General features: G+C 41.5%; 1 protein-coding gene across 1 annotated transcript in view; it reads right to left on the reverse strand.

Annotated features, from left to right (window-relative positions):
* The window catches only part of TSPAN9 (tetraspanin 9), a 469,239-nt gene extending 443,676 nt beyond the window's left edge, over positions 1-25,563 (reverse strand). Inside the window, exon 1 of the mRNA XM_077266492.1 lies at positions 25,257-25,563. The gene's annotated coding sequence lies outside the window, so the exon portion shown is untranslated. The remainder of the gene's footprint in view (positions 1-25,256) is intronic.
* Positions 25,564-27,541: the final 1,978 nt, after the last annotated feature.

The raw sequence follows: 27,541 nt of genomic DNA on the forward strand, positions 1-27,541 counted from the left end.
TGATGTCGGAGGGAGAGATGGATTTGGCAGTTGGAATTTCAATCCTTCTCTTTTCAGATATGCAAACTGAGAAGAGGAGGGCTTGAGCTCCATTGCCATCTATTGGAAGCAGCAATCCTAAAAGTCAATCAATATCAACCCTTTACATGATTTAGATAAAAGCCAAACCAGAATCTCAATTTGCAAATATGTTTCGGGGTGGTTGCCTCTCCTCAGTGCAAAGCATGAGATCTGATTTGGATGTATAAGAGGCCTCTGGTGATGGTCAAAAGTGTAATGTCTCTCCTTGTGGAGAGTGACATGCCAGTGTAAAGAGACTTATAGGTCAGGCAATGCTCCTCTGATAATTTAAATATGCAAATTACCTTTCCAGTCAGGAAGAGGACTGAAACGCTAATGCCACTTAATGGAAGCAGCAATCCTAAAAGTCAATAATGACTTCTCCATTAACGACTCCTGAATGTTATCTCTACAAAGATTTTTTAAAAGTTAACATTTTTTATTTTTAAGCTTTTATGAATCCACTTGTTTTTTTTCTTCATTAGATGTCATGCTTGTTAAATGTTCTGTAACTCCAGATAGCGACTAACTATAATTGCAGCTGTGTAATTACACTTCGGGCCATTCTATTCTAATAGCTTAATATTTGGTTCTTAGAAAAGGCTCTTCATCCGATCGTTATACCCAATTCTTGTGTTTACCAAGAGAAAGAATGCAATTTACAAAATCTACATGAAAAGTACAGTAGGTTAAATGTGTATCTGCATTTCTGCTGAACTTCGCTTACAGCACTTAATATACTCCAGAGCTGTGTGATAGAAATATATATATCATGTAGATCTCACTTGCATGTATACTCCTCTATAATCATATATACTCATATATCCACAGCTAATATATACTCAGCTAGTTTATAATCAATTGTCGACTTGATCACATGAGTCCAGATGGTTCCTCTGTACTTTCCAGACACCCAAAAAGCGGAACAGTACCAGATGTATTAAGTGATGATCAGATGTCTCAACTTTGTCCTAGATGCATACAGCTACATTTTAGTTGCTTAATCAGCATCTATATGTGCATTAATCACAATATTTCATATATATTTAGATAACCAATAACAGAGGAGCTAGACAATATAGTAATTAACTAACCACCCCTAACCACCTCCTTTCTATATGCAATTATAAAACTATGTCTGTACAATAAATCATCAGTATTGATGGAATGTTTTTCTGTCACAATGGTGTACAGTCCATTCTTATTGGGAAAGGCCGCAGCACACAGGGATAGATTTATCCAAACCAAATTTCCATAACATCGCAATCACAATTCTACAGGTGTAATATCCCAATATTTCTATGTGCAAATAGGGTCTAAGGAGTAACATCTCCTTGTGTCCAATGACATGCCAGTGTAAGGAGACTTATAGGCCATGAGGTGCTACTCTAGGAAATTAAATATGCAAATTGCCTCTTTAGAGGGGAAGAGGACTTGTACTCTAGTGCCTCCTACAGAAAATAAAAATCTTAAAAGCCAATATCGACCCTTTAACAAGCCTTGCCACATGACTTAGGATAAAAGCCAAACCAGAATCTCAATTTGCAAACCGGTGTTTTATGGTGTTGACCCTCCTCAGTGCAAAGCAAGACATCTGATCTGGCTGTAGGAGAAGCCTCTGACTCTGATGGGGGTGTAAGGGGTAAAGTCTCTCCTTGTGGACAGTGACATGTTTGCCATGCAGGTGTAAGGAGACTTTGCATCCTTTCTCAAGTGTGTGGTAAACCCAAGAGTTGTCACACAAAAACCCTTTAGGTTTACTGTCCACACCCCATACACTTGCATGCGGAGTTTGGCAGAATGGCGAAAGGGGAAGAAGACACTTATGGACACCTCCGGTGGCAGCTTATTTCTTTTGAGAGCAAAAGGATCGGACATGTTGAAATACAACATTTTGCTGACCTCAGGTTTAATTGGTACACCTCCATACACATTAGATGATAAAATCTGCTGATTCGGCTAACATTATTCTAATGTGTATGGCCACCTTCGTATTTCCTTTGCATTATAGGACCTCAGCTAAGCAATTAGGGAGGGCTATGACTGCAGGCTTGTTGACTGTTTCCAGTCGCAAACAACAGAATTGAGAATGAAGATTGTGATGTAGGATGTAACTTAGGTAAGTAATAGAACAGCAGTTTTAACCCTTAATGACACCATCTAGAAAATGCTACGTAGGTAAAAGTCAATAAGGTACAAGGATTTTATCGAAGTGCAAAGTGGCGGCTAGACGTCGCATAATTTTGACTTTTTTTATTGGAATTCTTAATGCCTCAGTTAAAAACTGGAATCAATTACAGTTATCCATGATGACGGTAACTGAACACAATGAATTCCCTGCAGCCACGGGCTTCTATAATAGGAATGTTATATTACAATATTACTATTATAGGCTTTGGCGGACTGTGACAGAGGATGCCCACATGGGAATTTGAAATTTTCACTTGTGCTTCACAATTATCAACTACAAGAATCTACAACTGTGCCTGTATCCAACTAAAATGGACATGAGAGATTAGCATCCTGTCAGTTAGCAGCTCTCAGCCAATCAGCATCATTGGAACCCTCAGCTCATAAAGCTCCTCCCTGCTGTCCTCTTCAGCTGGATTCATCCATAGTATACTGCATAACCTGTTGCGGCAGCAGCATTTTTTTGCGCCTGAACTCTAAAATTTATAAACAAAGTGTACTCTTATAGCAGATTAATTTACCCATCAAATTTCAGAGAAATGAAGAGCCCCTTGTGATGGAGCGGTGGTCGATCTTGGGCATTCATTTTAATAGGAGTGCCGAAAACCAGCCGAGAGGAGAACTTAGCCCAACCGGATTTTCAGGGCCCTGGTTCTCGGGATAGCTGAAATCCTTGGTGGTCAAATGCCCAGCGATTGATAAGTGTTCCCTTCTCCTGTGGATAGCATTGAAATTTGAGATCACCCCATTAAAGAGGACCCATCACTTTTCATAAATATGTCAATTTTTTTTAACCTGGTATAAATGACAATATTCTCCTGAATCTGTCGTCTGGAAGGAGTCATTGGCGCCAAAACGTACGTTGGGTTTTCTGGTACCACACTCCAGCTCTGGTAATGTGCTTATGTCATGTATTAATACATAACTTCGGTTTACTGTTTTTCATACCGTGCCTTGACTGGGAGTTTATCTCTATATAGGATAGTGATTCATAATAGTTACTGAACATTATTCAGCTATACTACTCATATAGGAGACTGCGCTATATGGTCACTCTCCTTGATTGTTTTTTTTATTTGCTCATGGCAAATGTATTGTATATTATATTTATTATGTAATATATTATATTTATTTTGGGCTGACTTTATATCTATCCTTTTTAAATGGTTTTCAATTAAATTTATGTTATTCTAAGATTAGGTGGTTTTTCTACATTATTTTTTCTATATGATATACATATAGGGATAAACAGATAGATAGATACTGTAGATAGATAGATAGATAGATAGATAGATAGATAGATATGTGATAGATAGATAATAGATAGATAGATAATAGACAGATAGATAGATATGTGATTGATAGATAGATAATAGATAGATAGACAGATAGATAGATAGACAGTCATATACACACACAAATTGTGTTGATTAAAGCATGTGCATGTATATGTATACATTTATATAAATATATGTTTGTATATATATATATATATACCGTATATACAGTATATATATATATATATATATATATATATATATATTTGTTTCTGCTCTGGCAGGGTCATCCTGAGTACCACATGTTCCTATTAGTAACATTACTGAGGCTACTGAGATTTCAGCTATTACAACTATCCAACCAGAGAAGGCTAAGCATCTTTCGGCAGCAGAAAACGAGGTCTAGTATCTACCCATCTAGTTATCGGTAACAGTCTGCGCTGTGCCTATTTCCATGTCAGGGGTATCCAGGAAAGTTGTTTCTATTTTTTTCGATTGCTCTGGACATAAGCCCCAGATTTCCACCAGACATTTTGGACTTCAGCTCAGAAATACGATTTATGAACATAAACCGGGAAGGTCCCCCAATGACAAGGGAGTCACATTGCCTGAACTCCTAGTGATCAGCTGTGATTTGTGGATTCAGCAAGTGTTTTATTTCTCTGCAGCACCACCACTGGAGAAATGAGGTATTACACAGTGCCCAGTGAAATCAATGGTCATTTTGGGTCCTCCAGAGGAATAGACAGTTTGTGTGCTGTAGTTTCTCTCCATTTTGGCTAATAGTGTGCCAAATAGAGGAACCAGCTTCAACTCATTTAGATCCGGGAATGGAAAAATTATTATAGTTTTTAGCAGGGCTGTGGAGTCGGTAAGTCAAACCTCCGACTCCGATTCCGACTCCTCAATTTCCATGACACCGACTCCGACTCCACCAAAATGGACTCCGACTATGACTTTGTCTCCACAGACATGCCAGGGCTGTGGAGTTTGTAAACCAAACCTCCGACTTGACTCCTCAATTTTCATGACACCGATTCCGACTCCACCAAAATGGGCTCCGACTCTGACTCCACGACTTCAGACACCACAGCCCTGGTCTTTAAAAGTTGTTACACCAATTCACAAGACTGCAGTGGCGCAACTTAAAGCCCGTGGATCTGAATGCAACCTCAGGATAAGTCATGAATTTCAGATTGGTGGAAGTCGGAAATCCTGCGCCCCACCGATCAACTGTTACAAGGTCCAGAGGCCACTGGAGTGACTCAGTATATGGATCTGGAACACCATAGCTCAATACACTTAATAGTGGTCATTTCCGGTACTGCAGCTCAGCTCCCTTTCAATATCTTAGTACCAGACAATCCCTTTAAGTGTTCCTCTGGTTTAATCTGACAACGGATGAGGAGTGATGTAACTGTACCCTGGGCGACAAAGTTGTCAAGTCAACCTTTTAACACTTTGAATATCACACATGGTGCTTATTAATGGGAAAAGGATATTAGCCAGAAGACCTATGGTTGTCGCATTAAAATAAGCATAACGAATTTAAACATAAAAAAATACTAATTAAAAATTATTTCCCGCTTTCAGCAAAACAAAATATTGCATAAACTACCAGTATCATCGATGTTTTCTTGTCCTTGTCCCTCTCTAATTGGAGATCAAGTTACTCCAAGAAAATAAAGACAGACAAGATAATGACACCAAACAATCTTCTTTAATATTAGCATTCGCCCCTAGAATTGCCCCATTGTAACCACCCTCATTATATGAACAGCTCAGGAAGTGAATGCAGGCCTGATTAAAGGCAGTCCTACCATTGATCACTGTCAAAGTCACGAAAACAAGTTTTTCAAGCAAAGATTAAAAGGGCCAAGACACTTAAAGTCACCAAAGTGTAGCAGGGCCGTAAGGCTTTTTTTCAAGTGAAACGCATACACCTGGAAAGCAGATGACATACATAGCAGAATAAATTTGGAGCCAATCAGAGGCCTCCATGATGGTATTGTATGATGGATAAGTATCTACTTGTATTTATCAGCATCGCGGACACCAAGAAATGGGCATTGTTGAAGAACGTAGACACAGTGGTCGGCCAAGGAAACAGTGCAGCAGACAGGGTCGTAGCGATCACAGTCGCAGAGGGTACAACTCTGACCGGGCCCATATTGGAGGGGGTCCAGCTGATGTCAGAGGCTATTTCAACTGGATGTGCGTCCTCGGATGTATATTCAGCTGAAATGTATTGTGGCGCAGTTTCCTGTACACCAGTACACGCCACCAGTCAATCAGAGGCTTGCACGTCACAGGCGGCACATGGCAGCTTAGGATGGGGGAAATTATTCTCGGAATATGCTCAGCATTGAGGACATTGTTATAGGGTAGAGCCCAGGTTGGAGGGAGGCATTATTTAATGGTCCAGGAGATGGACATTATTTCTGAGATAGACCCATGATGGGGGACATTATACCAGGAAAGGGCCCAAGATTGAGGACTTTGTATAAGGAAGTGACCAAGTGACCCAGGGTGGGGGAAATTATATCGGGAAGGGGCCCAGGATTGAGGACTTTGTATAAGGAAGTGGCCTAGGATGGGGGACATTATACAAGGAGTGTGCCTAGGATGGGGGACATTAATTAAAGAAAAAAAGGAAGTTCTAGCTTCCGTGAAGGTTTCGCTTTATTAGAAAAGGTAAAAATTTACATGGCATCAATACCGCCGCAACGCATTTCGAACACCGTATGTGTCGTTTGTCAGACATTAATTCAGGAAGGGGCCAGGTCAAGGGACATTAATTCGGGAATAAGCCAGAAGGGGGATAATATTACTGGATGAGGTAAGGATGGGGGACATTATTACTTGAGGGAGTGGAGAATATGCATATTTTTATAGGATATAGAACTCTACAAGGGCCCATACATCTGACCAACCATGGTGGGGGCCCAGGTCCAAATTTTGCACCGGCGCCCATCAGACTCTAGCTTACACATCTTGCTCACTTCTCTTTGAAATGGGAAGATTTCCAACAGGGCTATCAGCAGTGATGAGTGTAGCATGCAATAGTGACAAGGATGAGCTGCGGATGTTCCCACCCACTTGATTGACAGCTTTTTCCCTGTGTATAGTTATATATATTTATACGGTAAAGTAGCCCCAGAGATAGATTTCTAATCTGCCTGCTCAGGGCTTAGGGTTACAAGGTGGCCAGTGGCCACCATATTTTTTTTTATTGCTGTCTAATGGGCATTTAGGGACATTTCTGGCTGTTATATGGACAGCTGCTGTGTACTAGAAAAACAAATTAGCCATATCGGAATATGTCAGAAAGGGGAATTCTACTTGTGAGGTCGGGACAAGTGACAAGTAATTATCTCAGTACTTACAAACACTATAAAATGGAGATGTGAGGAAAACCTTTGAACAGAAAGTTGTTTTTTCAGGATTTTAGTATATATTAATTTAAAGGCCCCGATACACATTAAACTAATTTCTGCCGGACCCACCGATATTGACGGTTAAGCATCATAGGGCCAGATAATGATGGGAGAGGTACAGATTCTTCATGTCCAAATTTTGATGGATGATCCTTTTGTTATTTGCTGTACAAGGAAGAACCATGGGGTCCCAATAAATGGTCTTCTCCACTTGTCTTGCATTTGGAGCGTATAATAATTATAAGGAGAACTAGATGGTGGCCCAATTCTAATGCATCTGGTATTCTAGAATGTGTATAGCAGTATATAGCACAGCCCACGCAGTATATAACACAGCCCTCGTAGTATATAACACAGCCCACGTAGTATTTAACACAGCCCACGTAGTATATAACAGAGCCCACGTAGTATATAACACAGGCCATGTAGTATATAGCACAGCCACGTAGTATATAGCCCAGCCACGTAGTATATTGCCCAGCCACGTAGTATATTGCATAGCCACGTAGTATATAGCACAGCCACGTAGTAAATAGCACAGCGACTTAGTATATAACACAGCCATGTAGTATATAGCACAGCCACGTAGTATATAACACAGCCCACGTAGTATATAGCACAGCCCACGTAGTATATAGCACAGAGACGTAGTATATAACACAGGCCACGCAGTATATACACAGCCACGTAGTATATTGCACAGCCATGTAGTATATAGCACAGCCCACGTAGTATATAGCAGAGAGACATAGTATATAACACAGGCCACGCAGTATGTAACAGCCCACGTAGTATATAACACAGCCCACGTAGTATATAGCAATGTGGGCACCATATCCCTGTTAAAAAAATAATTAAAATAAAAAATAGTTATATACTCACCTTCCGGCCCAGGCGTTTAACGATGCTCCTCGCGACGCTCCAGTCCCAAGAATGCATTACGGCAATAACACGTGATGATGTAGCGGTCTTGTGAGACCACTACGTCATCTCCGGTCATTGCCGCAATGCATTCTTGGGACCGGAGCGTCGCGAGGAGCGGGAAAGGCGCCAGAAGGTGAGAATATAGTGATTTTTTATTTTTTTAATTATTTTTAACATTAGATCTTTTTACTATTGATGCTGCATAGGCAGCATCAATAGTAAAAAGTTGGTCACACAGGGTTAATAGCAGCGTTAACAGACTGCGTTACACCGCGTTTTGCCGCGTTGTAACGTAGTCCGTTTAATGGACTGCTAAACCGCTATGGGTGCACTGACTGGGGAGTAGGGAGGCTGGCCACGACCAATCAGCGACACGGGATTTCCGTTACAGACAGACAAACAGACGGAAGTACCCCTTAGACTATTATATATATAGATGAGAAGATCCTTTAAGGATCTTGTTGAGTACTATTGGGCAGCAATGGTTCTCTCATAGTGAAAACAGGAGCTCTCAAGGAGAGGGAGCACTGCTGTTTATGCAGTAGTCGGGCGAGATAGCTAAATAGCCGAACCAGCGTTCATCTGGCAGCAAGATGTATGGTGGGCTTTACTCCTGACAGATCGGTCTTACTCCAGACACCTACATCTGATTAATGGGGCTGTCTAGATTGCCCATAAAAATATAAATGAATAGGGGAGAGTTTTGCAGTACCATTAACATCTGCCACACGGTGTATGTAGGTGTGCCACTTCTGGTGCATTACAGTGTCATAAATCAGGTGATCGATAATGACACCGGTAGAGCCACCAATTATCGATTATTGTATCCTAAAAACAGGTTATCAATATTAAACCCCCCCAAAAAACCTATAAATGTGCCATCAAAGTCATTTGAAGGTTCATATTATTATATAATGTTGCTTAAAGGGGTATTCTCAAGTTTGGATGTTATCCCCTATCCTTCAGATAGGGGATAATTTCTGGATCGCTAGAGTCTAATCACTGTGACCCCACCAAATCCTTATGGGAGTGCCAATGACCAGTGGTACCAATAAATTGAATCAAGTGGACCATCGACCTCCATTGACATGGGCTCTTAAGCTCGGATGCACACCCAGCGTTCAGAAAGTTATCCCATATCCCTTGGATATGGGGATGTGGGAGAATTTCCAAAGTTGAGAAGACCCCTTTAAATTTACAGTAACATTTCCTCAGGGTATTGCATAAATGTATAAGCGGGGCTTCCACATATGAAAACCCACAACTATCTGGAGAATGGAGCCCGTAACCCGTGTTTGCGATTCTTATTAGGTCGCCTGTCCCTATTTTGGTTATTATGAACTGTGACGAGTGGTCTACACTAACGGATTCGACACAGTAGGCCTCATTTTTTGTTGTTGTTGCCTATAGCTACCAATCAGAGGACAGCTTACATTTCTAAAACCGCTCTGGTAAAATGAAAGCTGCTGCTGTGATTGGTTGCTATGGGCAGCAAAGATAATTTTGGAGAAATCTGCCACAACCTTTTTTGTTATTACAGTATAAATAGTAATATATCTTCCATATCTTGTAATGATGGAAGCAGAAGTAATTAGGGTACACTTTAACAGCGCAAAATGTACATATGGGGTTCGAGGGGAGCTGTGTGACTAACAGTGGAAGGTTTCAGCCATTTTGTTGGCACTAAGGTGTACAAAAGGGGTTAATAATACCATTATACTTCCCAAGAATCCCCACAGAACATTCCCTGTAAGCGGGATGCGACTACTGGATGGGGCTGGGCTGAGAGCTTTGACGGTTAATGGAATTGCTACCGTCTGCCACATCGATAAGCCGCAACAGCTGAAGATAATGATGAACGCTGGCAGAAAATGAGAGAGCGACGGCTTGTGGCTCATTATTATGGAAGCTAATGATTTATCTTAAAGACAGGCCAATAGATTGCATTTACATATTGCATCTGAGCAGCAAAAAGAGCAGCCATGTTTTTTTTTTGCATTAAGGAATTGCATTTTTAGCGATTATCTAACACATTTTTTTTCAGAGCTGCTATGAAGGCCTCTCCCATCCATTGAAACTGAGATTTCCTGACTCACATCCTTATACATAATAATAATAATAATAATTTTATTTCTATAGCACCGACATATTCCGCAGCACTTTAGACATAGCTATAAGACCAGGAGACCCCGTGACCGGTCCAGACAAGGACTGTGAGACCAGGACACATGAAACCGTGAAGGGTCTTTTTACATGAGCAGATGTCTGCCTAAAGCGAATGATAAATTTGATCATAGTTCATTTAAAGGCATTTTTACATGAGAACATTGCATGAGGACGAACAATCATTTAGACAGTCCCCATACAGGTTGCACGTTGCTGGAAGAACTTCCTATTTACTGGGAAGATATGCTGGTGACAACGATGAAATCTTACAATTTTCACACTATCCACTAGGTCCAATATTAGACTCACATGTGCTGTTCTCTACAGAAGACTTTTCAGCAGTCTCATTATCATCACAGACACGATTAAAATGAAACACTTCTGTACATTAGATAGCACAAGATCCACCATTCACAATAATTGATGTCACAGCTAACCTCCCCCTCCTCCTGTACAATGACTGATAATAATAACACCTCTATATCCAGTAGATAACACAGGATCCACCATTCACAATAGGTGATATCACAGCTCACCTCCTCCTCCTCCTGTACAATGACTGATAACACCTCTATATACAGTAGATAACACAGAATCCACCATTCACAGTAGGTGATGTCACAGCTCACCTCCCCCTCCTCCTGTACAATGACTAATAGCTCCTCTATATACAGTAGATAACACAGAATCCACCATTCACAATAGGTGATGTCACAGCTCACCTTCTCCTCCTCCTGTACAATGACTAATAGCTCCTCTATATACAGTAGATAACACAGGATCCACCATTCACAATAGGTGATGTCACAGCTCACCTCCTCCTGTACAATATCTGATAACACCTCTATATACAGTAGATAATGTAGGATCCACCATTCACAATAGGTGATGTCACAGCTCACCTTCTCCTCCTCCTGTACAATGACTAATAGCTCCTCTATATACAGTAGATAACACAGGATCCACCATTCACAATAGGTGATGTCACAGCTCACCTCCTCCTGTACAATATCTGATAACACCTCTATATACAGTAGATAACACAGGATCCACCATTCACAATAAGTGATGTCACAGCTCACCTCCACCTCCTCATGTGCAATGACTAATAGCTCCTCTATGTACAATAGATAACACAGAATCCACCATTCACAATAGGTGATATCACAGCTCACCTCCTCCTCCTCCTCCTGTACAATGATTGATAACACCTCTATATACAGTAGATAACACAGGATCCACCATTCACAATAAGTGATGTCACAGCTCACCTCCTCCTCCTGTACAATGACTAATAGCTCCTCTATATACAGTAGATAACACAGAATCCACCATTCACAATAGGTGATGTCACAGCTCACCTCCTCCTCCTGTAGAATGACCGATAACACCTCTATATACAATAGATACACATAACACAGGATCCACATTCACAATAAGTGATATCACAGCTCACCTCCTCCTGTACAATGACTAATAACACCTCTATATACAGTAGATAACACAGAATCCACCATTCACAATGGGTGATGTCACAGCTCACCTCCTCCTCCTGTACAATGACTGATAACACCTCTATATACAGGAGATAACACAGGATCCACCATTCACAATAGATGATGTCACAGCTCACCTCCTCCTCCTGTACAATGACTGATAACACCTCTATATACAGTAGATATCACAGGATCCACCATTCACAATAGGTGATATCACAGCTCACCTCCTCCTCCTGTACAATGACTGATAACACCTCTATATACAGTATATTACACAGGATCCACCATTCACAATAGATGATGACACAGCTCACCTCCTCCTGTACAATGACTGATAACACCTCTATATACAGTAGATATCACAGGATCCACCATTCACAATAGGTGATATCAAAGCTCACCTCTTCCCCTTCATGTAAAGTGAATATTCCTTTTCTTACAACTCCTCTCTATTCCTGAAATATGACCCCATTTTTCTTGATTATAAATCCCCAAATTGGTGTGATCATCAACTCTTCTATACAGGAGCATTCTAGGGACTCATACCCACTTGGCTAATAAGACTAGCTTTACTTTCAGGGAAGAGGAGGCGGTTTTCAGACACAGGAACCAAAAAAATATTTAACATTTCCACTTTCAAGAGAACCGCTGCATTACTCAAGGTAAAATAATACAGATTTTTGCCAAGTGACAGGTCCATGATCTATAAACTAGAGCATCAATTTAATTTGTATTCATGATGATCTGATATTATTCAGTCTCCCATAGTAATGCCTTAGACACATATTTTGGTTAGACGATTCACATTTCATCTTCTTGGCTTTCACTGTAACAAGCTCTAAAACGTTTCTGTAAACTCCTATGTCAAGATTTTCCCTGTGTAGGAGGGAGAAGGTTAGGAATCTACACAAATAACTTTAAGTTCATTGACTCTTGCAGAATTTTTTTCTAATTAACTGTGAACACTGGAAATGAGAAAGGGACATTTTTGTTACATTTGTCGTCCTTGCGTTCCAATTTAGTAACCTTAATAAAGTAAACATTGATACAAACTGTCGGCTTTGCAATTTCTCATTCCATTCATTTCCAATTTTCCCACCCTGATCTGGGAACCCTCAAAATGTTCTAAAACGGCATTATACAGGAGTCGCCTAATAGCCAACATTTCTGAGGACTCTTAAGTCCTACCCCCAACTTCACAACTGCCCCTCCCAAGAATGCCCCAACACCTCCCAGGAACACCCCTACCCAACTCCAGAATGCCCACTTTGGGGTGGGGCATTGGAAATCATGTAGACAACTGTCAGTAACACTGAGGGATTCAATGTGGCCCTCCACTAGGATAGCAACTTGATTTTTCCAAATGGCACCTTTAACCAGTTCAAGACCAGGACATGTACTCCCGTTCTTGACCAGGCACATTTTAGTTTGTACATACATGAGATTTAAAGAGACATATTTTATTTTATTTTTTCGTTTGGATATTAAAATAAATTTTCCTTTATTTTTCATGATTTCTATATTTTTACATTTTTGTTTTTTGCTGATATCAATATCGGTGGGAAACTAAAGGAAATATGTTTTTGTTTTTCCCATTTTTATTTTTTTTTATTTTTAGACACATTTCTTATCCAATAGTGTTGGAGCTAGTAAATTATTTAGATTGGCAGTGTCTTTTTTCTATTTATTTATTTTTCCTGCTTTTTATTCATATATATTTTTTAATGCATTTTTTACTTATGTATTTGCGTGTCCCCCAAAAATTCGTAAAAGACTTTTAGGGGACCTTTCAACATTGAAATACTTTTTTTTACCTGATTTTTTCTGTAACCGGGTATATTACCCCAGTTACAGTGGAAATTCTGCGTCTTGGCAGAGTAGCAGAGCTGACTGGATTTCCTAGGTAGCAGCAGCTCCTGCTCCCTCCCTACACCCACAAATTACATGGCCACTGGATTCTGGAAGAGTTGCCGCCGCTAGCGTTTCCCATACTCTATACACAACGCTTCTTCTTCAGCACTGAGCAAACAGTAATCGAAGAAGGCAAAGACAGTAATAAACCGTCTCTGCCTTCTCTATGTGGAGTCTGGCTGTGTCTGACAGCCGACTCCCTGCTCCTGCAGCTGCATGATCGAGTGCAGCTGCTTTACTGTACACTTTAGTTCACAGTCAGACGTCCACATAAACAGGAAGAAAGACTGGATGCAGTGCATGGACTGACCGGTGGCTCTCCTGACCCGAGCGTGACAACTGCTTGTATTTTTTATGTAGCTGTCAGGTTTGGGCCAGAAGAACCGCCAACCAGTCTGTGCAATCCAATTCTGATGTCCATCTGACTGCGCCCTTAGAAATTAGCTGCGGAACAGAGAGTGTAAAATCTGGATATTTATCATCTATGAGCGGTCCGAAAGCAGTTAAAGAGGTGGTCCTCCTTTGGGAACATTTTTTTGCCAAAAATACGAATACTATCCACAAGTCATCTGGTTATCATGATGTTTAATAATGTATCCCTGACAACTAGGATTAGAGGGTCCACAAGGTTATTTGCCCCTGTATTTTAGCCACCCCATACGTCGGCAATCCCAACAGATCCAGTCTGTAAAAGTCCAATAAAGCAAGAGCCGATGATTACATGACGTAACCTGTATAAACCATTAGGTCTATACATGGTTGTCCGTCTTCCAAGGGGTCAAAAATAAATAAATGAGCTGTCAGCGAGACACATACAAGGCCATAATTAACTGAAGAGGTATTTAAGGCGAGCTTCCCAATCTGCCCATAATATGATATCACAAGGGGAATCCAGAGTCCGAAAATAACCTGGAACAATACAGTAGTGATGCGTTATGGATTATGGCATCATTAATCTCATTATTCAGCTTTCTATAGGACCTGATTGGACCCCCTCCTCTCTTTATAATAAAGTTGCCCCCCACTGAATCCAAAGAACCCAGTAAAATGAACAGAAAATCATATATTGTAGCGTTTCTTCAAAGAGTCTTGATCAGAAACCGCACTGTCCAGTAGCTCTAAAATCTGGAGAAAAGTCAAGTCTGGTCCTCTGTAGCAGCCGGTCCTCAAGTCTGTGCCTTGGCACTCAGTATGCCCCATGACGTCACGGCTTCCAAGATGCCGGGCCAAAGCTGTCAGCCGCAGACGCGAAGACCGTCTGCCACGGAAGACCAAAGCAAATTTTTCAGCTCTAGGTTAGTATTTTTTGGATCCATTAAGCATCTGGCCTGCTCGTCGATGACTTACAGGCACCGACATAATTTTTTTTTTACATTACAATGAAACTAGATTTTATTTTATAGAGCCAACTTTGATGGAGTCATCAATGGGCTGCCGGACCAGGGCCGGACTGGGGTGCTACGGGCCTACCAGTAACATTGACTCTGGTGGCCCACTGTTCAGCTACATGCAAATATCACATTACCCTCATTCACAAATTTGCCTGTTTCTAAATGCATGTTGAGTTGATGTCCTTGTCTGTACACAGTGAAAAAAATGTATAATGCTTACTACTAGGTGGAGTGGAGAGACTATTCCTACATGGCGGCCCACCAGGGGATTGTCCTGTTCTCCCGTCAGCCAGTCTGAACCTGCCCAGGACCTCAATCAGAAGTTTGAGTAGGTTGCGTCCATATGTGTAGCTGGGCCATACAAAGTGAATGGGTCTTTGCACAAATAATAAAGTCTAAACAATGGACCCTCTAGGTCACACTGCTTTAATCACACATAGGTTTTTACCCCCTCCCCCTTGACGACCTTCCCTCCCCGTGAACCCATTGACTACCTTTGATAATAATGACTGCATAATAACTTCCCGATTCTTGGCAAACCGTTAAAAATTAATCAAAAATATTATTTTTTCCACGCTCGAAGGGCATGTTGTTTTTTTGGAGGAAACATGTTTGGACAATCAGCGATTTGCTTTCCTGAAGATATCATCTGTTAGTTCCCATTACGGTCACTTCCAAAAAACCCACCATCCACAAATAAATGTGAATCATTTATTAGAGCCCCCAGCAACACGGCTATCTCTTCTAGAGTAAAAAGCCTGATGACGATGAGTCAAGGATTCACTTCAGCTTTTAGTCAAATACTTACGACCCTTTACACAACATTCCTAAATAACGATGGGATTTCCAAAAATGGCAGTATGTGGGGAATGTAGCCTAAATTTAACAGGATAGTTCCTGGGGTCTAAGGGATAACATTTCTCCTTGTGGAGAGTGACAAGCCAAGCCTGGTATGTCAGAGTGAGGAGACTTAAAGGCCGTGCATGCTCCTCTGGGAAATTAAATATACAAATAGGTAAGTTCTCCCTCAATGGAAGTCTTCAAACAAGGGCTGGACAGACAGCTTTCTGCAATGGTTTAGTGAATCTTGTATTGGGCAGGGGCTTGGACATGATGACCCAGAAGGTCCCTTCCAACTCTAACATTCTATGATTCTATTAATTGTCTCTTTGCATATTTAATTTCCCATATCAGCATATCATCATAAGACAATGTGCAAATAAAACTTATAGCATAGATAGTTCTTCATTGTTTTTAGTGCCAGATGGATGTACTTCCTCATATACCTTCCTACGCTAGTTTCCATATTTTATACTATGGATAATATTTGATTATTTATTTGTATTTATTACGTCAGCATGACTATATAAACTATTGTAACCATATTTTGGGCAGACACTCCTGCTGCCATCTTGATAGAGGTGAATTGTGTCTCCTTGTATACAAGAATAAACCTTTGATCCAAATTGAGATGTTTCCAGTCTTCCATTGGTAAAGAGAAATTTTCCTGATCATAACACTAACTAATTTTTGCATCCTCAAACCTTAAAGGGATTGTCTCAACTCCTCACATGAGTAAAACTGCAAAATCTTTGCAAAAAAAAAAAGCAAATTTGAAATTTACCTCTTTTTAAAAATCCCCTCTATTCTTAAGAATGGAGGGATTGTTAACTCTGGAGTTTACTTCTCACCTCAAAGATGGTCTCCTAAGCAAGGAGCAGGCCCTTGCAAACGCTGCTCTAAAGCATACAGAATCCGGCATCTATGGGCTTCTTAATGCTGAGGAGGCAAAGTTGCCTCTGCTTGCAGCATGGGAAAGTGCACAGTTCAGGCCAGTTGCCCACCCGTGGCCATCCCACCAGCCCGAACTGTCAATCATTAGGTAAGAAGCCAGGAGGCAGAGGAACAGTGCACTCCTAAAGATAGGAACATGAGACAACCCCTTTAAAACATATCCTTTTCTCATACCAATAGAGTAAGAGGCTATTCAATATCTAAAATAATTTTTTTCAAGCATCAAAGAACATGGAAAAATAAAAACAAGCAATATTAACCTTTTAAATCCAATGCTATCACTCCAGTACTGTCATATCGGTGTTGCCTACCGGTCTTTGTTTATTTTGCTGGAGCTGGGTAAGCAGTTTTGTGTCTTCCAGAAACCTCTGTGTCCTCCAGACTCCTAAGTCCTCTAGACAACTCTGTGACCTCCAGAATCCTGTGTCCTCCAGAGTCCTGTGTCCTTCAGAATCATCTGTTTCATCTAGACTCATCTGTGTCCTCCAGCATCGTCTGTGTTTTCCAGAATTCTCTGTGTCCTCCAGAATCATCTGTGTCCTCCAAAATCGTCTGTGTCCTCCAAAATCGTCTGTGTCATCCAGACTCGTCTGTGTCCTCTAGACTTGTCTGTGTCCCCTAGACTTTTCTGTGCCCTCCAGAATCCCATGTACCCTCCTGACCCGTTTGTGCCGTCCAGAATCCCATATGCTCTAAAGAATCCTCTGTGTCCTCCAGAATTCTCTGGGAGAAGCTTACCTCCAGGGAGAACAAAAGGAGTTGTTCTTGAAAAACCAACATACCGGATCCTTCTGTCTCCCGACACCATCTGTTGGCAGAGAGTCGGAAGATCTCACAAACATTAGACTGTCAGTACGATCCTGGGTTTGGTCAGCTTTTCTCTATTGTGTACGGTGGACTCTACGAAAGCAGTGCAGGATGTCGTGGTGGCCACATTGCTTCTCCTTAAAGCTAAAAACACATTACCAAGTTTGTATCCATATAGGATATAAAATATGCAAATTGCCTCTTCAGAGAGGGCGAAGACTAGACCTCTAGTGCTACCTATAGGAAGTAGCTACCCTAAAAGTCAATATCGACCCTCTAACGAGCCTTGTCACATGACTTAGGATAAAAGCCAAACCAGAATCTCAATTTTCAAACACTGTGTTTCAGGGTACTGCCCCTCGTCAGGGCAAAGTGTGAGATCTTGTTTGGCTGTGTGAGAGGTGTCTGACCGGGATCCAAGGGATGACGTTTCTCCTTAGAGAGTGACATATCAAGCCTACCATGCCAAGATGAGGAGACTTTTAAGCCTTGCAATGCTCCTTTGGGAAATGAAATATGCAAATTGTCTCCTCATACTTGTCAACTCTCAGAAACTCCCAGAAGTGTTGGAAATTCTCTTGGCTCTCACAAAAGCATCCTAAAACCTTCAGGAAAGCAACCACTTCTGAAAGGAATCTCTTGGGCCAAGATGGTGTCTTTTCCAGTGGATTCCAGGTGGATAGGCAAAACAAAATTCACTACAAAATCTCTCACTCAATAAAATTGTGCAAAATTTTTCCAATTTTGTACAAATAACGTTTATTGAAATGATGCATGTACATGGCTGATACTGGAGGTAATCAGACAATGCCCGTACATGCGGTGCCCAAGATCTGCTCTTTGGGGCCACATTACTTCAAAAGGTGAATCCCAAAAATTTCAATTACCTTTGTGTTCACACATGAGGTTGCCCCCTGATATCTACAGGAAAAGTTCTAAACTCTTCCCGTGAGCCTCCATTGTGCTCACATGGGGGGATGCATGGCACGGACGCAACAGCTGCTCTTTACGTGTAGAGAACCTGTGAGTCTGTTCTGCCATGATAGTTATTTATATTCATCCGCTTAATTAATAACCGGCCCCTGTCCGAGGATATATACTGTATATATAATATATATAGTATATGGATATGTGCGACTAGGGGGTGTCCCACATGGCAGCCACCTGCTATGAGAAATGGAGGTTACAGGGGTTCTCTATTCTACAGTCATTGTTTTATGGGCATTAAGTTGACACTAGACATTGTGGTAGTCAATCATTATTATAGGGGTATCGTGGCTGGTACTGAGGGCACTGAGGTAGTCATTATTATAGGGGTATCATGGCTGGTACTGGTGGCACTGTGGTAGTCATTATTATAGGGGTATCATGGCTAGTACTGAGGGCATTGAGGTAGTCATTATTATAGGGGCATTGTGGCTAGTACTGGTGGCACTGTGGTAGTCATTATTATAGGGGCATTGTGGCTGGTACTGAGGGCACTGAGGTAGTCATTATTATAGGGGCATTGTGGCTAGTACTGAGGGCACTGAGGTAGTCATTATTATAGGGGCATTGTGGCTAGTACTGAGGGCACTGTGGTAGTCATTATTATAGGGGTATTGTGGCTGGTACTGAGGGCACTGAGGTAGTCATTATTATAGGGGCATTGTGGCTAGTACTGAGGGCACTGAGGTAGTAATTATTATAGGGGTATCGTGGCTGGTACTGAGGGCACTGAGGTAGTCATTATTATAGGGGCATTGTGGCTGGTACTGAGGGCACTGTGGTAGTCATTATTATAGGGGCATTGTGGCTGGTACTGGTGACACTGTGGTAATTATTGTTATAGGGGCATTGTGGCTGGTACTGGTGGCACTGTGGTAGTCATTATTATAGGGGCATTGTGGCTGGTACTGAGGGCACTGTGGTAGTCATTATTATAGGGGCATTGTGGCTAGTACTGGTGGCACTGTGGTAGTCATTATTATAGGGGTATTGTGGCTGGTACTGGTGGCACTGTGGTAGTCATTATTATAGGGGCATTGTGGCTGGTACTGGTGGCACTGTGGTAGTCATTATTATAGGGGCATTGTGGCTGGTACTGAGGGCACTGTGGTAGTCATTATTATAGGGGCATTGTGGCTAGTACTGGTGGCACTGTGGTAGTCATTATTATAGGGGTATTGTGGCTGGTACTGGTGGCACTGTGGTAGTCATTATTATAGGGGCATTGTGGCTGGTACTGAGGGCACTGAGGTAGTCATTATTATAGGGGTATCGTGGCTGGTACTTGGTGGCACTGTGGTAGTCATTATTATAGGGGCATTGTGGCTGGTACTGGTGACACTGTGGTAGGTATTTTTATAGGGGCATTGTGGCTGGTACTGAGGGCACTGTGGTTGTCATTATTATAGGCACATTGTGGCCGTATCGTCAAACATTCAATTGCCTTTTCACATATATAGATGCACAATTTCCACTAATACAGTAATTACCAGAGATCGGAGCCCAGAGAAGTGCTGGATTATAGAATATTCTGGATTATTGGTTGACATGTAGTGTTTCAAAATAAAAAACAAAATTAAATAAAACCTACAGCTAAAACATTTCCCCAGAAATCAGTCCAAGAATATAATTTTCCAGATGAAGATTGAAGTGTTAATTAAAGGGAGAATTAAATGATGAGGAGCCTTTAAGTAACATGAGAAATATTGGGAGAAGATGTTTTGCTTTTCTTTTCCCTTGAACAATACACAGGAAACAGCTCGGAGCAGGAAGAACGGAGGAAGGGGGGAAGGTCCTGGAAAGGCAGACACAACACTACAAAGATTACTAAAAATGATGAGTTTTTCAAGTGTAAGTTGCTTTTTGGGGGAATTTTGGGAGGAGTTTATATTTTCCTGCAGCATTTCTGAAGAGTTTTCTTTCTACTATGAAAAATGTTTTGCAGCCTTTTGATTGGACAGTGCTTAGTTTGGAGCAGATTCCATTAGGATCTGCTTCATAGAAGTGACATGTACTTTTTTTTTTCAGCAAGTGTTTTCCAAACTTTTTTTCAGGGGAAAATAAACTAAAAAAAAAACTCATCCTAAGAAAAGCAAAAGTAGATTTCTCATAGAAATGAATGGGAAAAGTTTTCCACCAGTTTTTCAAGCTTCTTTTCATGAGGATTTAGGAAAAAGCTCTGTGTGAACAAATCCTAGTGCAAATACTGTTTGTTTGTTTTTTTTGCGCAGAAAATCTGCTGCGGTTTTCTATCCAAGCAAAGTGGATGTGACGTCATGAAAACTCTGCAAAAAATGCTTCAAAACTGCAAAAAAAAACATCAAACGGTGAGTTTTTGATTTTGCAGATATTCAAAATCTATTTTGTACATTAGGATACTTTTTTAAATGCGTATTTATCTCTTTTTGGCATGTCACATTTTAAATAAAGCTTTGTTTTTTATTTCTGCCTGGTATTTGGCTTTGACAAAACTTTCCTGATACAGGGTTATGTGCGGATTACATGCGATTTTAGTGCATTTTTTACCTGCGGATTTTTCGCATCTATTGTAATTCTAGAGGGAAAAACTCGGAAACATTGACACCTTGCAGATTTCAATAACTCACCGTGGGACAGTTCATGCAGCATTATTAAAAAGCACGGTGGGCATAGGATTTCTATAAATCCCATCCATTTTTCTGCAATTATGTTTTTTTACGCAGCGAAAATACACAGGGTCAAAAACTCACCTAAAATGCTGAAAAAAACAACAACAACACAGTAATAAAACCACGATAATTGGGAAATATTGTTATGGTGTATTATGGTGCGGACACCTGTAGAAAATATCCGGATAAAAAGTAGCAAAAAAAACCCTGCAGTATTTCTGGTGTGTGTGAACATAACCAAAAAGTCCCCGCAATTCAGCGCCAAAGATCTGCAGCCTTGCTGAAGCATCCCAAGATCATCACCGATCCTCCACCAAATTTCACAATGGGTGCAAGACACTTAGGCTTGAAGGCCTCTCCAGGTTTCCATCTAACCATTAGACGACCAGGTGATGATCTGGGGATGCTTCAGCAAGGCTGGAATTGGGCAGGTTGTTCTTTGCGAAGGACGTATGAATCAAGCATACAAGGTTATCCTGGAAAAACAGTGGATTCCTTCTGCTCAGGCAATGTTCCCCAACTCTCAGGACTGGTTTTTCCAGCAGGACAATACGCCATGCCACACAGCTAGGTCAATCAAGGTGTGGATGAAGGACCACCACATCAAATCCCTGTCATGGGCAGCCCAATCTCCAGACCTGAACCCCAGTGAAAACCTCTGGAATGTAATCAAGAGGATGATTGATAGTCACAAGCCATCAAACGAAGAAGAACTGCTTACATTTTTGCTCCAGAAGCAGTGTGAAAGACTGGTGGAAAGCATGCCAAGACTCATGAAAGCTGGGATTAAAAATCATGGTTATTCCACAAAATATTGATTTCTGAACTCTTCCTGAGTTAAAACATTAGTATTGTTCTTTCTAAATGATTATGAACTTGTTTTCTTTGCATTATTCTCTGCATTTTTTTTTCTAATTTTGACCATTTCTCATTTTCAGAAAAAAAATCCAAAATGTATTGCTAGGAAATTCGGAGACATGTGGTCAGAAGTTTATAGAATAATTGAACAATTTACATTTTACTCAAAAATATACCTATAAAGAGAAAAATCAGAGAAACTGAACATTTTGCAGTGGTCTCTTAATTTTTGCCAGAGCTGTATATACCAGGATGGGGAACATTTATACCAGGATAGACAATATAACAGAATGGGGAACATATATACCAGGATAAGGATCATGTATATCAATATGGGGACCAGGATGGGGAACTTATATAGCAGGATGGGAAACATGTATACCAGTATGAGGGATATATACCAGGATGGGGAACATGTATGACAATCTTGCATCGGGGCCCATCAGACTCTAGTCACGCCACTGGCAACATATACACAAAATACAGGTAGTTCAGAATTGATATTACTATGATAATAAGAAGAACAACATAACAAAACAGAAGTCATAACAACAAAGCAACAGCTAACATTAGAAAAGAATTACAGCCTAAACTTACAAGATCAGATAGAGGACTTGGCCTCCTAAGAGCTAACAGTCTACATCCTATAGAATTGTAAGCTCTTATGGTCCAGGGTCCTCTCTTGATACAATGTGGTGGAAAGGAGTTTGTACTTTATTACTTTGTCAGCTTCCTGGAGATCCTGTCCATCAGAGTCGACTATCTGAAGGTTTAACTCAACTATAGTCTTCAAGGATCAGCTACCAAGAAAGAACTGCACCATAAGAGCTCACGATCTAATGGGTGAACTCTACTAACAGGGACCCTACAAGTTCAGTTCCCGGGATCTTCCATTCTAAGGCTTCTTTTACACATACCGGGTTTTTTAGGGCCCATTATTGGGGGTCTTTTTTGCGGATCGCCGTTTTCCAGGTTCCCAATACTATAGAAAAAGTATTGGGAGAAAAAACGGCGGTCCGCAAAACCGGAAGTGACGGCGCCCCATGGGGCCCGTTTCCGTAAGCCGTGAAATATATCGGGCAAGCTCGATATTTTTTCACGGCAGTAAATATGGCCCTCACGGCCTTACGGCGCTCCTACGGCGCTCCTCCTCCTACCTGTTCCCTTTGCGGTAAATAAGCTGCTTACAAAAGGCAGGTTTTAATGCTCTTTTGTGTAATTTTTGCTGCATTTTTATTGCTGCGTTTTTGGTGTCTCTTGTGCATGCTGATAAAGTTTAGTGACCCCCCACCCCCCAAAAAAAGCGTGATTTAACTGATTTAACCTTAGGTTTTTGCACCAAAAACACAACAAAAACTGATACTTGTATTCTTTGCTGCATTTTTGCACTTACCCACTGCTTTCTATGCGTGAAAAAAAACACTGCAAAAATGCAGAAAAAAAAGCTGAAACAAGTGACATGCAGCAGTTTCCAAAAACAAAACCTAGCACTTTTCCAAAACAGTCAAGAAAAAAAAAAAAGTTGTGTGCATGAGATTTCTGAAATCTCATAGACTTTGCTGGTACTGTAAAACGCAGCTTAAAATTTGCAGCAAAAAAAAATGCAATGTGTGAACATAGTCTTAGAGTCCACAATCTAATTTAATCCAAAACCATCACATTCCCAAACACTTGCCTTCGAGGACAGATCCTATACACTAAAAGCTTAGCATCTAATCCAAAACCATCACATTCCCAAACGATCAGCTCCTAAAAGAGATCCTGCACCCCAAGAGCTCACAATCTAATCCAAAACCGTCACATTCCCAAATGCTTACTTCCGAGAAAAGATCCTGCACCCCAAGAGCTCACAATCTAATCCAAAACCATCACATTCCCAAACGCTTTGATCCGCGCAAAGATCCTGCAACCTAAGAGCTTACAATCTAATACAAAGCCATCACATTCCCAAATGCTCACCTCCGAGAAAAGATCCTGCACCTGAAGAGCTCACAATCTAATACAAAGCCATCACATTCCCAAATGCTCACCTCTGAGAAAAGATCCCGCACCCCAAGAGCTCACAATCTAATACAAAGCCATCACATTCCCAAATGCTCACCTCCGAGAAAAGATCCTGCACCTGAAGAGCTCACAATCTAATACAAAGCCATCACATTCCCAAATGCTCACCTCTGAGAAAAGATCCCGCACCCCAAGAGCTCACAATCTAATACAAAGCCATCACATTCCCAAATGCTCACCTCCGAGAAAAGATCCTGCACCTGAAGAGCTCACAATCTAATACGAAGCCATCACATTGCCTAACGCTCACCTCCGAGAAAAGATCCTGGACCCAAGAGCTCACAATCTAATCCAAAACCGTCACATTCCCAAATGCTTTGCAACCCAAGAGCTCACAATCTAATCCAAAACCATCGCATTCCCAAACACTCATCTCCGAGAAAAGATCCTGCACCCCAAGAGCTCACAATCTAAGCCCAAACCATCATATTTCCAAATGATCACTTCCGAGAAGAGATCCTGCACCCCAAGAGCTCACAATCTAATACATAACCATCACATTCCCAAATGCTCACCTCTGAGAAAAGATCCTGCACCCCAAGAGCTCACAATCTAAGCCCAAACCATCATATTTCCAAATGATCTCTTCCGAGAAGAGATCCTGCACCCCAAGAGCTCACAATCTAAGCCCAAACCATCATATTTCCAAACGCTCACCTCCGAAAAAAGATCCTGCACCCAAGAGCTCACAATCTAATACATAACCATGACATTCCCAAACGCTCACCTGAGAAAAGATCCTGCACCCAAGAGCTCACAATCTAATCCATAACCATCACATTCCCAAACGCTCACCTCTGAGAAAAGATCCTGCACCCCAAGAGCTCACAATCTAATCCAAAACCATCACATTCCCAAACACTCACCTCCGAGAAAAGATCCTGCACCCCAAGAGCTCACAATCTAATCCAAAACCGTCATTCCAAAATTCCCGACAACCCAGTAAGATACAATCTGTATCAAGTAACTAACGACGACTCATAATAATCATGCGGCTTTCAACCTTCCGCCAGCACTTCGTAGGCAAAAAAAAAGGCGATATAGCAGTGCTGAGTTTGTCAAATGTTGCAACGTTGAGTTTGTCATCCGGCACGACTCCTGACATCACAATGTCATAGAAACGCAGGTGAAGAAAGTTATCCTGATGCTCAAATGTTGCAATCTGTAAATGTGAGCTCACAACCTCAGCTCTACTACATCTGTACATGAAAGGAATTTACAAGGAAAAAGTAAATTTTCTTACCTCTGGGCAAAATTTATATTCCAAGAGTGCAGGGGAGGAAACAGAGCCCAAGAAAAAGGTGAAGAAATTCAGTGGTTCTTAGAAAAGAAATGCAAAGTGGGGAATTATGTTGGGACTTTCCTGCGTTATCCAGTCATTTGTTACTGGGAGTCACTGGTTTGTAAGAGGCGGAAATGGTTGGGGGAGAGGGAGATGGAGCAACAGGCTGCTCTGGCATAAAAAAGTGCAGCCACATTGGGATTCAGTTACAGTGTAGCAGGGTCACTGGGTATGAGAACTCCTCCTCTTCTTGTGCCTGAGCTCCTCTGATCCTCCTCCTCCCTCCTCCCAGTCTTCCTCCTTCCTCCCAGTCCCCTGCCTTGCCTTCCCAGTAATGACAAGGCCAGCAGCAGCAGCAGCGCCTCACAACACACACATTCCCCAAAGATTAAAAGCCTTTAGGATCAAAAAACGACCCAGAGCCAGGAAATAAACAATACCCCGGTTCATAGGCGTCCATTCCAACGCCAAATACCAGCACAATAATTCTGCCAGTATCGTCCCGAAACGCGTTTGGCCAAAATAATTCACTTTTGTATTTAGATTGGAATCCCTGGAAAGTTTCTTCTTTTTTTTCTTCCAGGTCTGCAAAGCTTAACGTGCAGATTTCTTCCGCCAAACTGTTTCCTTGTGTTTAGGTTGGACGTGGTTTATCGGAGAGTTTTGCTTGAAGCGATATGTCTAGAAAGGCTAATGTTAGAAAAAAGTCAGAAAAGAAAAAAGCTTCAGTTGATGAGATTCTTATTCATCTGCTTCTCGGTGGTGTCTGATTCTGGGAAGGTTGGTGACAATCAGGAATGAGCCAATCCATGGAAGTTCGGGTTCTGGTACCCAACCCAAACTTCTGTTTGGGTACCTGAACTGAATCCCATAGAAAACATTGGTGACCTGTACTTTGGAACTAGAACTATCTTTCTCAGTCTGTCTCTTTCTTTCTCTCTCCCTCTCTTCCTGTCTTCCTCTCTCCCTCTCTCTTTCTCTCGCTCTCTTTCTCTCCCTCTCTCTCTTTCCTTATCTCTCCCATTCTCCCTCTTTCTCTTTCTCTCTCCCCCTCTCACTCTCCCTCTTTCTCCCTCTTCCTCCCTCTCCCTCTCTATAGCTCTCTCTCTGTACCTGTCCCTCTCTCTTGCCCTCTCTCTCTCTCTCTTTCTCTCCCTCTCTCTTTCTCCCTCTCTTTCGCTCTCTCTCTTCCTCTCCCTCTATTCCTTTCTCTTTCCTTTCTTTGGCCCTCTCTCTACCTCTTTCTCTATCTCTCCCTCTCTATAGCTCTCTCTCCATCACCCTCTCTTTCCCTCTCTCCCCATCTCCCTCTCTCTCTATCCCCTGACATTCAAGAGAAGTCTGTTTTCTGAGTTTAGCCCCGGACACTCAGTGACTGGTAAGAACCCCAAACTTTTAACAATCAGTATTCCCAGCACACTGCAGAAATTATTGGGTTTGTTACCGAGCCAAGCTAGCACTGTCTACTACATATATTACATAGTGGTCGATGGATTGCTGGATCAAATGATTGATTGCTGAATCGACTGAATGGTTGCTGAATCAATCGATTACTGGATTGAAAGATTTGCTCAATCAGCCCACTGATCACTCAATCAGCCCAGTAAACACATGATCGTTCCCTTGCTTGATTGATCAGCCAATTAATCGCTCAGTTGGCCAACAAGTATTCCTTCCGACAACCCATGTCCAATCAATATGTCATGGGTACACATGGTGAGGTGGATTCTCTAAGCCATATGTCTAGGTGAGCAGCATGGACTGGAGGAGTCAATGCAGCAGATCCAGTCTTGACGGACGAAACAAGTGGAGCAGATAGCACAGATGAGGCAGCAGTGGTATAAGAAGCTGGTATTTTCAGGTAGGAAAGCAGTTAATTGCAGGAATGCAGTCTGATAACTTCCAGCAAAGGAATTGTTAAACAAAGGAGTAACCAAACAGTAAATGCAGTTTGGAATCTTCTAATAGTGGAATGGTTAATAACAGCAATATAAGAGAAAAGTAAATGCATTCTGGTATCTTTTAGTAGGGCAATGGTTAATAGCAGCAAAGAGAACTAAATATAGTCTGGTGTCTTCAAGCAAGGTAATGATTAACTGCAGCAGTGTAATGAATTATGGATAAGCTGCAGATATGCTTGAAAAGATATGTTACCTTGATTGCAGAAACCTGGTGTGAACATTTGCAAGAGGTTGGTGTAGACAACACCAAGATCCTGGACGGAGCTTTAAAATATCTCTGGCTGT

The sequence above is a fragment of the Ranitomeya variabilis genome, chromosome 5 (genome assembly GCF_051348905.1).
Source record: "Ranitomeya variabilis isolate aRanVar5 chromosome 5, aRanVar5.hap1, whole genome shotgun sequence".
Lineage (NCBI taxonomy): Eukaryota > Metazoa > Chordata > Amphibia > Anura > Dendrobatidae > Ranitomeya > Ranitomeya variabilis.